This window comes from Cryptomeria japonica, unplaced genomic scaffold, assembly GCF_030272615.1.
Source record: "Cryptomeria japonica unplaced genomic scaffold, Sugi_1.0 HiC_scaffold_160, whole genome shotgun sequence".
Classification (NCBI taxonomy): domain Eukaryota; kingdom Viridiplantae; phylum Streptophyta; class Pinopsida; order Cupressales; family Cupressaceae; genus Cryptomeria; species Cryptomeria japonica.
The window spans coordinates 267012-285293 of record NW_026728982.1 but is presented as its reverse complement, the minus strand read 5'-3'; the positions used below and the strand labels follow the sequence as shown (position 1 = coordinate 285293).

Sequence of the window (18282 nt, the reverse complement as noted above, 5' to 3'; positions counted from 1 at the left end):
GAGGATTACCCTTTAGGGTTTCTATTCCCTTGTTGCAAATCAGAGATACGAAAGATGCAAGTATACACTAGTAACCCTAATCTGAAAATGCAAGACTGAGAATAAATGATATGCTACTAAAAAGTAAAGATCAAGAGGAAAATTAAGAGGTGCACCTGTGTCTAAAATCTGAGCCAAAATATCCAAGACCAGGGTGCTACACCATTGTCCTGGTTCTGCAGATATGGAGTTATACCTGCAGAATTGGGAACTGAGATCTAAAGCCTATTGCTCTATCAAACCTTGTTGAAAACAAGGAGGACTAGGGTGCCACGCCCTTGTCCCAGGGTTTTTTGATGATATTTTCCCTGTGAAATAATCTCTGTGTGCTCTGCCAACCCTGAAAGTTGCAGCAACACTCGGATTCGAATCTGCACCTGTAGTTGAAAAATAGGGTTTTAGGTGGCTATGTAGGGTTTTTCCTAATCAAACTCCCATTTTGGTGATTTCCACCTCAATTAATAGCCAATTTGTAAATTAAAATAGTGTGTGCAAGAACCTTGTGTGTGTGCAAGACCCTTGTGTGTGTGCAAGATCCCAGGATGAGAGAAAACAATCTAGCCATAAAGAGTAAACCCTAATTGCTTGTAATTGATAATAGAAATGCCCTAAATCAATAATGAAAATTGAGCTAAAGAATGAATGTGAATCAAATTTATATAATGAAGCTCATACCAAGACATGGAAACAACATGAAACAATACCAAACCCTAAGGGAGAGGTACAAGCCAATCTTTAGCCGATGATCTCCTATTGCTTTCCTACATCTTAATAAGCCCCCAATTGACGGAATTAGAGTTTATGAATTATTTATTGATGAATTTAGTAAAATACTTTAAAAGATCTTCTCTTTCGCTACATAGAAGACTCTTTACGCTCCAAAAACCAACTCTCGGGTTCTTAGAAGGACCCCTTCAAATGAAGAAATAGAGAAATTATGTATGAAACACTAGATATTAATTTCATCTTTAGGCCGACCTAGGATTTGAAGTTATGGCCAAACTTTTGGGGTTACACATTATAATATCATAGGATTATGCTCCCAAAATTTTAGGAAAAATGTCGGGGACCGTTTGCAAAGTGCACATGTTCTGACCAACTTTTCACCAAATTTTCAGGGCCTCCAGATATTATGATTATAGAGCAAATCTCAAAGTTATATCTGATTTCAAGATATTTTGATATGCGAAATTGGGCCTTAAAGATCAAAATAAGATATAATTAGGCTTTATGATTTAATGATTAATTTAAGGAATACAATGAAAAGGGGCACACTTAGGATAAAGTGCCCAACTTTACAACATGTGAAGAGGTGAAAATATGATTTACATTTAATTAAATTAATTAATTAAATACTTAAAGGAGATTAGAAATGCAAGATGCAAAACACACTGAGGCGGGTGCTAAACCAAGCGTGGAATTGTACCACCCTAGCAAGGGTGTACAATTTATGACGCTACAACCTTAATTTAATTGTTTCAACTCTTCCATCTACATTCAAAACTATCACCATTCCCAAATTACATGCATTATGCATGATCCTATTGATCAATTTTAGTCATATTTCATCATTCGCACTAATATATATGGTCAACTTCTTGACACCCTCATCCTAATTCATTCATAAAACTTACTAATTGAGTGGGAACTAAACTGTTTAATGTCTTAAAGTTTCATTCTTTAAAAGGGAAGAAACAATATTCATTGCAAATGAACTTAAGTCAAAATTTATTATGTGACATTTTACTCCCGCATTATATCTATCATTTGTGAAGTCATAGATAGGCCAAACCCTATATGGATTTCTAGCCATTATCTTTCCTCTCCTTATAATGAAGTTTTCTCCTACATTTTTTTTTTTTTTTGAGGGCTACACCCTCTTTTTGTTTTAGGGTTCTTATAAATTGTACTTGTGTATCTCATATGGCCCATCTTTGGGGAACACATCTCTTCTTTCCTAAGGTGTACTATGGGGGAGGTGATAGTGTAATTGCATATTTATCTTTATATTTAAATTTAATGAGTAATTTCAAATAATTTTGACTTATTATTAAGTGATATTTAAAATATCTATATAAATAAATTTGAATTCTAAGGCTTTTTAAGAAAATATGATATATTTAATTTTTATTTATAATGAATCCAACTTATTTAAATTGAATAAGTATTTTATTTCATATAAAAAATAAGAAATAATCTATTAATAAGTCTAGATTATTCAAAATGGTTTATTTTGCTTAAATAATTTGTCTTGATTACTTTTAAATCTAGGAAATAAGAGAACATGTATTAAAAAAAGTATATGCAACCTCTACCTCACTTACTCATTGATTAATTGTAGTTACATGCCACCACTTCCTCATCAAGCTAAGTAAACTTGATACCTTTGTTCCCACATGTTGAGTTAGTTTAATAGTTTGTTGTAGCTAACTCAGCACCTATTGGACACATGTTACCCTAGACTTTCCATCCTAGAGCCTATATGTGTATTCATTTCATTTGGATTTTATGTGGATGAACCATGAATTTTGATATTGGAATATAATTATTCTCTTCTTGTTTGTATTTGAATTTATTTCATCATTATTGTATTTTCCCATGCTAGATTTAGTATTGCAATTAATTCTTCACAAAATCTATCACTAAGTGTGTGCGGGAAAAACGGGTCAATGAAACTTAAAATGCAAAAATGTGGTCTCAAAGAGGCTTGCTCACACACCCATGATACTTCTTGGGGCAAGTTATGGAGTCATGAAGAATGACTCAGCTTCCCAAGGTTGGTTCCATGGTTCTCTATCGCACAAGGTCCCTCAAGCCAATGCCTTTGCTCTCAAATCACTGAGCAAAGTGGCTTAGGGATGACGAATGCAAGAACGAGGGATGCTTATGATTGATTTAATTATGAAATGCATCCTATCTATGCATGATTCTGCAAATGCAATAAACTAGATTATAAAATGAAAATATTCGTAGAAATACTATCCTAACATGATATACTTGTTTATGATTTAAGCTAATGATAAAGGAAATAGTCTAAAATTCTTATTAGATTAATTCCTATTACAAAGAGAAGCTAGATGTATTGATAAATTTTAGCATAAATGAGATACTAAAAGCTTGCATGGATCCTTAAAATGGAGGAATGAGAGCTCTATTTATAGTGAAAATAGGGCAATGGATGGTCAAGATTGGATAATCTTATCAAGGGTCAGGATTGAAAGTTATCAATCCATGTTTACAATTTTCACCAATGAAATGGTGACAATTGTCAACATAAGACTGGGTGAGAGGAGATGAAAGAAGCATTAAATTCTTGAGAAGACCTTATGGTTACCTTAGGAGGTAATGGTTCAGGTTAGGTTAGGGTTATCCAATGGATAAAGCTTTTATCCAAGGGGTAAAATCTTGTTTCAAGGTTAAAGGGATAACCATGGTCAAAGCAATGAATGCTTGATGAGACCCCTACGTTAGATGAAAGTTAAGTTAGTCAAAAAGTCTCTAGCCATGCCACTAAGGGTTAGTTAACCATTAATGATTTGAAGACTTTGGGGACAAATTTGTAAGAGTCCTTCCAAATTTGGGGGTATTCAACAAGTTAGCTTGTTCAATAGATAAAGGCTTTAATGCCTTTTGAAGACTTTACTCCAAATTTGAGATGTGACCTCCTCAAATTTAGGAAAAAGGGATAATGGATGGGTTTGGGTTAATTGATCAGGATTAGATGGATTCTAGAAGAAATTAGGAACAGGGTTCAGGATGCAAGTGAGAGATGTAGGAAAATGCAAGTGGGTGATGGAAAATAGAAATAATTAAAATAAATTGCTTTATTTCAATTTGGTTGCAAGTTGGGAAATTAAATAAATTAGATTTATTCAATTTTGGGTAAACTATTAATTAAATGTAAATTTAATTAAAAAGTAAGAAGAAGGGATTTAGTTAAATAAAATGATTTATTCAATTAAATGTTTGTTAAGGGATTAAGTGAATTTAACTAAATAAATTAAATAATTTATTTACTGAAATAGAAGAATGTGGGTGATTTAATCAAATTAGATTTAACTAAATAGAGGAATGAACATTAAATATTCATTTAGGAATATGGTCATTTTTATACGTCTACACTAAGCATTAACATTAAACTAATCAATCTATTAATTCAATATTTTAACTCGTTTTCCCTACTTATTTCAATTATATGTTTAGCAATAGAGAATACTCGAAAATAGATTTTATGTCTATTGTGGGATGCATATTCTCAACATGTACACCCAAAATTGCTCTTATATAGCTTTTAGAGAGAGTCGTAGTTAGATGTCACTCTTGGTTGTAATTTATTATGGATCAAGTAGGCAGTGATGGATGTAGGTAGTGAGAAGTCCATATAAGCATGGATGTATAGGTAATGTAATGTATTGATCAAGGGAATTGACCCACATCGTGTACCCAAAGGAATGAATATTTAGAGTATTAACTATTTTTTTAAAGGATCCTACCTCAAAATAGCAATTATTTTAACTCAGTTTTGGACCCTAGACCTTTTCAACAAAATTTATCAAACTAATAGTTTGTCTTTCTTAATTATTTTGTTCAAGGACACAAGTTTGGTTTAACCGGAAAAAAATATGGGTTCTGGTACCTGTAGTGCATGTATCACCGTTGTATTGTAGGGAGTAGTGTAGTACCCCTACTCGTTTGAATTCATTAGACTTATATTTTATTATTGTTTGTTTTCAGTGGATACAATACCATGATTTGTTATTCAAATTTTTATGACATTATTTCATGCTTTATTTGGATATGAGATGCATAATTTATTTACAGTATTTCAGTACTTGTGATTTATGACATTTTATGGATTATTTCTATATACTCACACTTTACTTTATATATGCAATGTGAAATTATATGTTGTGTTTCTGCGAGTGTATTGGATGCAAGGGGACGATTTTCCTTCACTCATTTTCGTGAGATAGGGAACGTCGTGATTCTCCTTCATCGGTGTGTATGCCATGTTTTCTATATTGTATATATATGCATGCGTGGTTCGGTGATGCAGGATATTGCAAGTACAAGTACTGGGTAGGTACGGGGTATCATCTCCACCTGGCTTCACAGGTCTAAGCGTGCCTTATATTTTCTGATGGAAGTGGAGGAGATAGTAGTTGACCCTAGTTTTACTCATTTACACTCATGTGAGTGTCGTCAGTTGGTCATCCTGTCAGTTAGTTCGGCCTTCGTATTTTGTTATTTGATCTTTTTATGAGTATTTGCTTGAGGTTTGTTTAGTTTGTGTGTTTTAGTGGATTTAATTAATTAATTAAGTCTATGAAGCTATCTCATATTTGAATTATGTATGCATTGAGATTATAAATTTAATTAATTAAAAGAAGTTTATAAATTAAGTTGCAAGCTGCATGATATTAGAAATATATTTTATTTAAATTTTAGTGAAAAATAAATTAGATTAATTTCATTTATTGTTTCCTAGAATTTTAAATAAATAAAAGAATAAATAAATAAATGAATAAAAGAATTAATTAGAATTAAAGTATTGCTTTAATTTGTTTATTTAGAAAATTAATTAATTTGCATGAGAAAAGAAAAGAAAGAATAATGTTTTTTAATTATTGCATGTTAGCTTATCTTTTGTTAGAAAATTAGAAAAGAAAATAAAATTTCTTTTATTACTAAATTTAGGTTTTTGGGAAAAAGATATTCAACCTAGAATTTTAGTTTAAAAAGGGGAATAGGTCTTTATTTTAGAGATACATAGGAAACAGGTCAGGAAAGCTATACCAGGTTGGGTGGCTTCTGTTGATTGATTGATTTAAAGAAAATATTTCTATTCCTTCTATCTTCTGAATGATGTATGTGTTAAGATGTTTGTCATATCTTGTCTGATTAATTCTATTCTTGGCTAAAGTCCATTTCTGAAGTTAAATTCTAGATTATGAAGAGAAATTATTTTCTAAGTGTTTATATTATTTTGGACATTATTATATTTGGTATTAATATTTTAATACTGTGGAATTAAATTCCGAGTTGATAAATATATATTCTGTAATATAATTATAAGTGAATTATTTATATATTATATGAATATAATTTAATTTATAGTTATAAATTATATTTTATGAATGAAATTAAATTATAGTTGGTATTTTCAGAAAAGATTGTAAATTTAGAGATTTTATATTTATGCTTGAAAATATTAGGAGATTTAATTTTTATGTGCTTGATTTAAATCTTATTGGACAAATGACAAAATTGATTCATTTGTATTAATATAATTGTATTTCCTTATTTTCTAGAAAATCTTTAATTGCAAGTTATTTATGCATTTGGTTGTTTTAAGGAAAGATTGTCTGTATTAGGATCTTGTGTAAATGGTGTTTGCAGTCAAGCTTAATTCCATTGCAATTCTAGTTGAGTTGTCATTGTGTCCTATGTTATTATATCTCCTTGGTCAGGTGTTGTTGTATAACCTTATTGATGTGAGCCATTGTGTGTTTTGTCCAAATGGTCAATCTTGGGTTAGTTATTGTGTATCCTTCACCTATGGTTTGTCAGGATTAGTTATGGTTGTCTGTTTTGCCATAGAGTTCTCGCAGAGAGACCTTTCCTATTAGTGTCCTATGAGGGAGAGTGGCTTTCGAGCGAGGGCCATGCCTGAAGTGGATGACAGGATAACCTGTCGAAAGTAAGTTAAAAAGTGATAACCTAATAATATATTGGGGGGGAGGAATAAATATTAATTAAGATAATGTACCTCGTGCATAGGTGAGTGCTAGTACAGGGCTCATAATGTTACAAGAAGGCCTAGAATGGCAAACTTACCACCTTTTCTTCACGAAAGGATTGGTAGTGTCCGCATGAGACTTAGTTGGAGTCGGAAGCCTGGAGAGGTTACTAGGACAGAGAGACGGGACCTACGAGGCCTACCATGGTAACCATCAAGCTATGCGATGACAGTATCTCCTTAGAGTCACTAGTGTATTGTGAGTTGATTCACATGGATGTTTGCAGAGTCTTGTAGTTCTTTCATACTTGTCTTACTTTGCTTGTTTGAGGGTTTTCTACTATCTCCTAGCACGGTGGGGTGGTTCCATTTCGGGATCACATGGTCGGGTGGTAGTGCCACTTCCCATTGAATGTTCTGGATTGTATCTTCAAGTGAGGAAAAGCTTCGCTCATGTTTCTTGGTTCATGGCTCATGTACCAGCTCATGTTCATGATGATTGTTCAGTTGAGACCTTGTGGTCATTGTATCAAACTTTTATGTAATTTTGATATTGTAACTTTGTAATCTATGGCATTATTGGAAGCCATATATTTATGGATATTGTAATATTATGTCAATTGAATGTATGTTTATTCAGTTACTTTGATCTTATGTATAAATGATTTATGGAAAATTGAATGCATTGGAATACTTGATTCTCTCATTATGGAATTTAGATGTATGTGTAGTTTTAAACTTAAGCATTTACTTTATCTAATTAAATGGACAATTGGATTAACCATGGTGTTGATATAATCTATAATTAATCTTCGTTGGTAACCCTTAGGAAATCATGTGTTAGTCTTCCACTATGTTATTAGACATGCAATGGTTATAATTAATGCACTTGATAAAAAATAAATTATTTCACCCTTTAGTTGCCTAGTTGTGTTGTTTTCCTTTAGGGTTCCTAGCGGGGCATTACATTTGGTATCAGAGCCCAAGTTTCAACACTGGGTACTCTGGGTTTGTAGTGAACCTATTCAGTTGACCTTTTTGCTTAGGTCTTAATGTTTGTGTTTCCGTTGTTTTATCCTTTCCATAGGTCTAAACCATTTTCTCTATACAGTGCTAGGTCATGGCTAGGAAAGCTAGGGGAGGTGGCCATACGGGTGGTTGCAATAGAGGCAGAGGTGGAGGATGGGGCCATGGTTCTGACCATCATAGTCCTTCATCACCACCCACTCATGTGAGTGTTGAGCCAGAATAGTCAGTTCATCAGGATCCTCAATATGCAAGAGAGAAGGTTCTTGAAAGGGAAGAGCTGAGACAGATGTTTTAGGAGGTTCTGGCTAGATTAGGCCAAAGGCTTGAGTTTGAGCAGCCTATTCATGCTCAGGTTGAGGAGTCGCATCAGCAGGTTCCAGAGGAGAGAGAGAGGGGGAGAGATCACCCAGGAGGAGGGAGATTCCAACTGTCTGAGATCCACCTTCCTTGGGTCACATAAAGGACTTGATGAGGTCCAATCCTCCTTACTTTGATGGTATGGGTACTGGTCTCAAGGCAGTGATCTGGCTCATCGGTTTAGATCGGTGTTTCGCTATGTTTCCATACAGTAGAAACACCGAGGCGAGATGTGCCATCATGCATCTTGAAAATTTTGCTTCTATCTGGTGGAGACTAGAGGAGGAGAAGATCAGTGTGTGCATTAACACTGTTACATGGGAACTATTTTTGGAGAGATTTAGGGCACGATTTCTCTCACCCCAGTGGAGGTAGACTCAAGGAGATGATTTCTAAGCCTTGCATCAGTATGGGATGATAGTAGACCAGTATGAGCACAGGTTCTATGAGCTCAAACAATATGTCGGGATTGGTAATGATGAGGCTATGCTTGTTCAACACTTCTTGAGAGGTTTGAATGACCACATTAGTGGAGGAGTGAGGGTGTTTGAGCAACCTTCAGTGGAGATAGCCGTGGTGAAAGAAAGATTAGTTGAGCTGAACCTTAACCATGAAGTTGGTGGTTAGCCATGAGTGCAGATAGGGAGTGCACCTTCCAGTGGGAATAGAGCTCAGGGAAATCAGTCCTAATCAGCTACACCGTTTAGGACTTCTCAGGCACCCATTAGGGGTGGACAGCAACAACAACAACTATTGAAACCAAAACAATTTTAGGGCTTTTCAAGTCAGTCCTCACAGAGTGAATCTCACACCCCTAGCCAAGGAAGTTTCCAACAGTCTAGTGGGCCAACAGGTAATAGAGGACCAGGTAGAGGAGTTTGCTTCTCTTGTGGGTAGTTTGGTCACAAAGCCACGTAGTGCCCTCAAAATTTCCACAATACAGGTAGTCAGAGGCCAGCAGCATCAGAGCCTATAGTGGGAGATGCAGGGAGATCCCATAGAGTGTTTGCAACGGTGGATGACCGCCAAGCTGATCCTCAAGGGTCGCACCATCAACCAGGTAAGGATCCTATGGGACCCAAATGATGAGACCTCAACGACTTGGGAGGATGCAATGAAGATGAGGGAGTTGTATTCTTATTTAGTTTAGGCTTCCAGGAGTAAACCTAGTTTGGGGGGGGAGAATGTAGTACCCCTACTCATTTGAACTCACTAGACTTATATTTTATTATTGTTTTTTTTCAGTGGATACATTACCATGATTTGTTATTCAGATTTTTATGACATTATTTCATTCTATATCTGGATATGAGATGCATAATTTATTTGCAGTATTTTAGTACTTGTGATTTATGGCATTTTATGGATTATTGCTATATACTGTCACTTTACTTTATAGATGCGATGTGGAATTATATGTTGTGTGTCTGCGAGTGTATTGGATGCAAGGGGACAATTTTCCTTCACTCATTTCGGTGAGACAGGGAACGCCATGATTCTCCTTCATCGGTGTGTATGTCGTGTTTTCTATATTGTATATATATGCATGTATGGTTCGGTGATGCAGGATATTGCAGGTACAAGTACCGGGTAGGTACAAGGTATCATCTCCACCTGGCTTCATAGGTCTGAGCATGCCTTATATTTTCTGATGGAAGTGGAGGAGATAGTAGTAAACCCTAGTTTTACTCATTTACACTCGTGTGAGTGTCTTCAGTTGGTCATCCTGTCAGTTAGTTTGGCCTTCGTATTTTGTTGTTTGATCTTTTTATGAGTATTTGCTTGAGGTTTGTTCAGTTTGTGTGTTTTAATGGATTTAATTAATTAATTAAGTTTATGAAGTTATCTCATAGTTGAATTATGTATGCATTGAGATTATAAATTTAATTAATTAAAAAAAGTTTATAAATTAAGTTACAAGCTGCATGATATTAGAAATATATTTTATTTAAATTTTAGTGAAAAATAAATTAGATTAATTTCATTTATTGTTTCCTAGAATTTTAAATAAATAAATGAATAAAAGAATTAATTAGAATTAAAGTATTGCTTTAATTTCTTTATTTAGAAAATTAATTAATTTGAATGAGAAAAGAAAAGAAAGAATAATGATTTTTAATTATTGCATGTTAGCTTATTTTTTGTTAGAAAATTCGAAAAGAAAATAAAATTTCTTTTATTACTAAATTTAGGTTTTTGGGGAAAAGATATTCAACCTAGAATGTTAGTTTAAAAAGGGGAATAGGTCTTTATTTTAGAGATACACAGGAAACAAGTTAGGGTTTTTAGGTGAAGTTTTTTTTTGGAAGCTAGTTGAAGGATTGGTTCTCTTCTACAAATTTCTTCCAGGAAAGCTATACCAGTTTGGGTGGCTTCTGTTAATTGATTGATTTAAAGAAAATATTTCTATTCCTTCTATCTTCTGAATGATGTGTGTGTTAAGATGTTTGTCATATCGTGTCTGATTAATTCTGTTCTTGGCTAAAGTCCATTTCTGAAGTTAAATTCTAGATTATGAAGAGAGATTATTTCCCGAGTGTTTGTGGATTAAATTTTGAGAAAATTGAGATAATGACAATTTTGCCCAGATTTTTATTATGCATGGTAAATTGCAAGATTTGGGAAGTATGGAATTTACCAAAGGAAACAATCCCTCTTGTTTGATTTGTTCCGATATTGGCTATGGTAGTCTTTTTGATAATTGTTTCTCTATGAAATTGTTGATTTACTTTGGAAATAAATTTAATTATCAATTAAATTTATTTGATTAATTAGGTTAAGGGAAAAATTATTTTTACTATATTATTCTTTTTAGAAAATATATAGTAATTAAATTTCCTTTTTAAAAATTGTATTGGATTATTACAGTTCATTGGAAATAAATTTTATTAAAAATAAAATTTAATGTAAATTAGGTTTTCTTTTTAAAAAAGAAGTTAAACAAAAATTTAAAAAAAATATATATACTTAGGTAGTAAGCTACCTATGGTAGCATCTGCTACTAGCGGTAGCATGGGCTACCATGCACGATGGCATCGACATGACATTATAAAATTCACTCTTCCCTAAAATTTCACTTTGTAGTCTGAAATACAGAGTTTCGATATTCGTGCACTATATTTAATTTGGTATTAAATTAACTTATTAATATATGAAATATCTATGTAAATATTTATAAATATATATATATATATATGTATATATATAATTATATGTAAGTTAATATTATTTTGGACATTATGTTATTTGGTATTAATATTTTAATACTATGGAATTAAATTCTGAGTTGATAAATATATATTTAGTAATATAATTATAAGTGAATTATTTATAGGTATTCATATAATTATATTATATAAATATAATTTAATTTATAGTTATAAATTATATTTTATGAATGAAATTAAATTATAGGTGGTATTTTCAGAAAAGCTCGTAAATTTAGAGATTTTATATTTATGCTTGAAAACGTTAGGAGATTTAATTTTCATGTGCTTGATTTAAATCTTATTGGACAAATGACAAAATTGATTTATTTGTATTGATATAATTGTATTTTCTTATTTTCTGGAAAATCTTTAATTGCAAGTTATTTATGCATTTGGCTGTTTTAAGGAAAGATTGCCTGTATTAGGATCTTGTGTAAATGGTGTTTGTAGTCAAGCTTAATTTCGTTGCAATTCTAGTTGAGTTGTCATTGTGTCCTATGTTATTATATCTCCTTGGTTAGGTGTTGTTGTATAACCTTATTGATGTGAGCCATTGTGTGCTTTGTCCAAATGGTCAATCTTGGGTTAGTGATTGTGTATCCTTCACCTGTGGTTTGTCAGGATTAGTTATGGCTCTTTGTTTCGCCATAGAGTTCTCATAGAGAGATCTTTCCTATTAGTGTCCTATGAGAGAGAGTGTCTTTTGAGCGAGGGTCATGCCCGAAGTGGATGATAGGATAACCCATCGAAAGTCAGCTAAAAAGTGATAACCTAATAATATATTATGGGGGAGTGGAATAAATATTAATTAAGATAATGTACCCCATGCATAGGTGAGTGCTAGTACAGGGCTCATAATGTTACGAGAAGGCTTGGAATGGAAAACTTACCACCTTTTCTTCACAAAAGGATTGGTAGTGTCCGCATGAGACTTAGGTGGAGCCGGAAGCCTGGAGAGGTTACCAGGACAGAGAGCCGAGATCTAGGAGGCCTACCATGGTAACCATCAAGCTACGTGATGACACTCTCTCCTTAGAGTCACTAGTGTTTTGTGAGTTGAGTCACATGGATGTTTGTGGAGTCTTGTAGTTCTTTCGTACTTGTCTTACTTTGCTTGCTTGAGGTTTTTCTACTATCTCCTAGCACGGTGGGGTGGTTCCATTTCAGGATCACATGGTCGGGTGGTAGTGCCACTTCCCATCGGATGTTCTGGATTGTATCTTCAGGCGAGGAAAGGCTTCACTAGTGTTTCTTGGTTTGTGGTTCATGTACCAGCTCATGTTCGTGATCATTGTTCAGTTGAGACCTTGTGGTCATTGTATCAAACTTTAATGTAACCTTCATATTGTAACTTTGTAATCTATGGCATTATTGGAAGCCATGTATTTATGGGTATTGTATTATTATGTCAGTGGAATGTATGTTAATTCAGTTACTTTGATCTTATGTATAAATGATTTATGGAAAATTGAATGCATAGGAATACTTGATTCTCTCATTATGGAATTTACATACATTATGTGTAGTTTTAAACTTAAGCATTTACTTTATCTAATTAAATGGACAATTGGATTAACCATGGTGTTAATATAATCTACAATTAATCTCCGTTTGTAACCCTTAGGAAATCATTTGTTAGTCGTTTGCTGTGTTACTACACGTGCAATGGTTATAATTAATGCACTTAATAAAAAAGGAAATTATTTCACCCTTTAGTTGCCTAGTTGTGTTGTTTTCCTTTAGGTTCCTGGCGGGATATTACAAGTAGATTTAATGAAAGAAAAAAAGTAAAGGAAACCATGAGTAGGCTTAAAACATTCTTCTTATTATGTTATAGGGGGAGGCTCTAAAGATCTAATTTGTTATTTTGTCAATCTCTTCTTGGTGTTCCATCTCTTATAAATAGTCAAACTTTTAACTTTCTTTGGTGCCACCATCTTGTTTGAGCTTGTTTGCAAATAAAATTCCTTCACCTATAACAACAGCAAAAAAACTCAATGTACTAAAAATATTTCTTCAAATAACTTTATAATTATATTCAATACACAAAATATTATATAGACTATAATTTTATGCATTTTAACAAAAATAAATCTACATCCTCTATTTACTTTTTAAATAAAATTAGAGTTTGGAAAAACAAAGAAAACTTTTAAATGAAGATTTATCATTTAAAGATGGATTAGTACGCATGATGCAAAAACTAAAAATATATTAGCATTTCTTTTTTAAAAATTAATCAAGGAAGTTCAAAATTCATATACCCAAGACCTACCCCATTATGGAAGGCCAAGAGTCACAGCTTAGAGTTCCACTTTTAGATGTCTCTATTGTTAGTTGAACTTGGGTCTCCACAGTGAGAACCCAGTGTTTTAACCAGTTAAGTTCAACCCCTTGGACTCAATCTTATTTCATATTAATAGTGATATAGGTTCATTTATATTTTGATGGACCACTTAGCACAATCCTTACATGACATCTATACTTAATTGCTAAGAACCAACCATAAAGAAAATCTAACTGTACAGGAATTTATCTGAGAGCTCAAAATCTGTAAAGTTCTTACAGAAATGGATAATGTTGGTAAGGAAGAGAGATTTTAATGAGAACCTAGATAATGTTGGTAAGGAAAAGACATTTGAATGCGAAGGTTCTCATGAAGATAGAATAGGTAATGAAGGAAGATATGGATATGTAGAACCTGGTAAAGATATCAATGGATATGAAGAAGAAAGAAAGCCTGAAATGGATCTGACGAAGATATGAATGTGCATGAAGATAGATAAGACAATAAAGGAAGATATGGATATGTAGAACTTGGTGAAGATATCAATGGACATGAAGAAGAAAGAAAGCTTGAAGATGCATCTGATGAAGATATAAATGTGCATGAGGAAGAAATATATTATGAAGATGGACATACATGACCTGAGGAAGATATGAATGACCATGAAGATGGATCTTATCAAAGAAGATATGGATACATAAGATATAGATATAGAGGGCTTTGGTATGGAGAAGCTGCTACTTTTGAGCAGATCTATCAATGTTATCTACCCATTTATACTGAAGATATAGGTATGGAGGGCCTTATGAAGATAGAAATTGGTATGCCGAAGCAGCTGCTTTTAAGCAGATCTATCAATGTTATCCTCCCATTTATACTAACAAACCAGAGCTGGAAAAAGCCAACAAAATTATAATGCCTCCGTCTCCTCTTTCTCGTCTGATATCTCAAGAAATAGAGTATCAAATGCTTTTCCAACTTCAGAATACCATCACAGGCCACATCTCACACAGTGGAGTACTTGAATTCATGGCTGAGGAGGGTATAATTTATATGGCACTTTGGATAATGTAAAATATGCTTCTACAACCAAGAGATAAAGTTAAATTGAAGCATGCCACTCTTCCAAAGGGAACGAGTTTGAAATTGCAACCCCACATAAAGAATTTTTTAGACATATCCAACCCAAAAGCTTTCTTGGAGGTTTCTCTGAGGAACTTCTCTTGTTTAACCACAGGGGATACCATTAAGATAGATTATAGCAATACCACATATTGTATAAATATAGTTGAAACAAAACCTGAATCTGCCATAAGTGTGTTTGACACAGATTTGGAAGTGGACTTTGCTCCTCCTCTTGATTACAAAGAACCTGAAAGGTTGCCATTAAATCCTACTAATATCTGCACTACTACATCTAGTGCAAGAACAACAAGAGAAATTACATCTAGAGAACATGGAGATGAATCTCAATGCAGATTTAGTGCTTGCACTAGAGTTGGAAGGCGTCTGGATGGAAAACCTCTATCACCCAAAAGTACAAAAATTAAATCAGCAAGGTCAAGATCCCCTTCAAGAGCTCCAATACGTCAACCGGGTAAGCTTGTATTTGGTGGCAACACCATTCATACCCATGCACTTGCTATGGAATTTGTAATGGTGGGGACATAGAAAAGTGAAAAGAAAAGTGAAGAAGCTGATAGGTTCCAACTTTTTTGCAAGATTGTCAAGTCAATTCAAAGCATTTAGAATCTAGAAGCTAGAGTGGATTGCAAACTTCTCCCCTACTTCTTTTAAAAACTTATTGACAGATAATTTTTTTCTATTTGATGCCATTGTATATTCTCAAAACAAGTTTAAGGCTTTGATTATAAATATATTTGTTTTATATTTCATGTATTTTTAGCTTGTTTAAACATTTAGATTTGGGTCCACATATCTATACATGAATATATGAATGTGTTGTTATGAGTTCTCGTATATTTTCATTCTTCAAATCTATTTGTGGAATTAGTTTTAATATTCTTTGCATTTCATTTATATTAATAAAAAGTTACCAATCTAATTAAGAAAACTTCCCTCTAGAAAATGAATTATTTATATTAACAAATAGGAATATTACCAACATACCTTATGGTCGTAAGGGACAGAATAGTCAATAGCTAAAAGGTGCAGTAGATAACATTTGCAATATCATTGGAATGGATCACTAGAACAACAAAACAATTACAAATTTGATAGCATATACAAATGACTGAACTTAAGAGTAAACTATCAGCAAACTTAAAGATTAGATTAGTGAGAGAAGTTAAGAAAGTGGTTATATAGACAATTCCTAGGATAGGTGGATCAAGTTTGCAGTTGGAGAGAGCACAACTACCCTTATAAATTAATTTTTGAAATATTAATATATTGACCTAGCAAAACAAAATTTGGTGAAGAATGTTTATCTAACAATTTGTAGTATGCACAACCCTATTGGCAAAATGATGAGTAGGTCCCTCAGACGGTAAGTTGGGACACACCAATTAGTGGCTTGGGCTTGGATAGTGCTCAGGCTACATTTTTCTGTACCAATTCATTAAGTGGATCATACAATAAAATGGATTCAAAGGATGGGTGTGAATTTGCTAGTATTATTTGTTTTCCAGGAATAGATCAACACATTCATCTTTACTTTTATGTAATATCTAATGTGATTGATATAATCTCCCATGACTGAGATTTGATTTTCTTGCTTCCCTATTGTTGCTTCCATGTTCTGGCTAGCACCATCCAGCTTGTTGATGACCTCTAATATGATTTCAATGACCCAACGTTGTCATTACATGCTCCCTTGTGTTCTTCGGTTAGTATTTGTATTGTAATTTTGGGTGTGCCCTACTGGGATTGTACCAATAGGGTTGATATTTTTCAGGCAGCAACACTAAGATGGGTAAGGAGAGAATTTTGTCTTGTTAGGAAATCTAGAAAGGTGGAGGCATAGAAAAGTGAAAAGCAAAGTGAAGAAGTTAAAAAGTTCCAACCTTTAACAGGCAAAAAGTATTCATTAAAAGATTGATACTTTTACACATTCTTTTCTTGTTCTAGATCTGCAACGATCGATTGAAATATAAAATTATTATTCTTAATTTTTTCCTTTTAATGGAACTAATATTAAAAGAATTTAAATAATTTTTTATTTTTTAAAACTAAAAACTAAAAAATAGTAAGAATAATTAACAAATGTTTAAAAATTGTTAGGTATTTTTTGTAATTGTACATTTTCCAAAATAAATTGAGGATTACTACTGATCAAGTAGTTTTTCAATAAAATATTTGTATAAATTGATTATTTGTTTTTGATTAAAAAAGCAGTGTTAACTAGGGCGTTAACCCTTTACATAGTCTCAAAAGACTATCAGAAATTTAAAAACAATCTAAAGGTGGCAATAGACCAAGCAGGGGTACAAATCCCAAACTAACAAGTTAGATAGACAAACACCTGTCAAAGCTGCAACAACCCATCCCAACTCAAGAGTGGGGAGAAACACCCAAAACTTGATAAGAGGGGGTTGGGAAATAGAGGTAGATTTTCCCTTCCGCCTGCGACAAACAACTATCCAAGCAACACTATCATTTAGGAAAATTCAAAGAAAAATCAGGTAGGGGGACCCCGTAGAAACACTGCCAGATTGTTTCTGCAAAACAACAACAAGAGAAGAACGAGGCAGAGGAGCAGGAGCAACAAAACATGTAGCCAAAGGAGCAGAAGAGTCCACAACATCAGTAAAGGCTTCATTAGCAGTAAGGGGAACCTCATCTTGGGAGGAGACAACATCCTCGAGGGAGGAGTCAACAGAAGCAGACTCAGAAGCATAAACTATGAAATGATCTTCAGTGGCATCCTTCAGCCAAGTTGCAAGATCTTGTTGTTACTACTTATCAAGTTGCCATTAGTTTTATATTCAAATTCATACTATACATTCTAGTCAGTGAGTACTATCGAATCATGCAGTTGGTATACACACAGAGAAGTCGGTATGCACAGTCTAGTCGGTTACAAAAGAAAGCAGTTACAGAACACAGTATTCACCGAGCTGTCTATCGAGTGAAACGTGTTACCAGATAAATTGAACCTGGACATGCATATGAAAACATGTTACAAGATCGAGGCACATCTAACCGTTATTACATTGGAAATTGCACCAAAAGATTGTGTATGATTACAAGGACAATCTAACCAATGAAATATTTTGTTCAGTTATTCATTCGAGGAATCTTGTTTGTAAGATCAAAGCAATGAATTGGATCACCATTTTAAGAGATCTATTTATACAGCATGAGTTAAGAGCAAGGTGTGTGCATGTATGTATGAAGGAAGACTGTTACAAAGACACATAGGTCACCGAGAAGGTTTTTAGAGAACAGTCGAAGAACAGAGTAAACAGAAGGGTTTACCGAGTTACTATATGGGTTACCGAGGTATGCTATAAGCAAGGTAATCTTATTCTGAGCACATAGAATCTGCTATAACATTTCGGATGTAAAGTTGCAAATATTTGTAATGATTTTATTGTAATATTGTGAAGTTGAAAGAGAAACCTTTAACAGGGTAAAAGACTCTAACCAAGTCTATAAAT

The 18282-nt window shown here is 33.4% G+C and overlaps 1 pseudogene; it reads left to right on the top strand.

The window, feature by feature from the left end:
• Positions 1-13820: 13820 nt before the first annotated feature.
• On the top strand, positions 13821-15331 carry LOC131067259 (uncharacterized; annotated as a pseudogene).
• The last annotated feature ends 2951 nt before the right edge of the window (positions 15332-18282 follow it).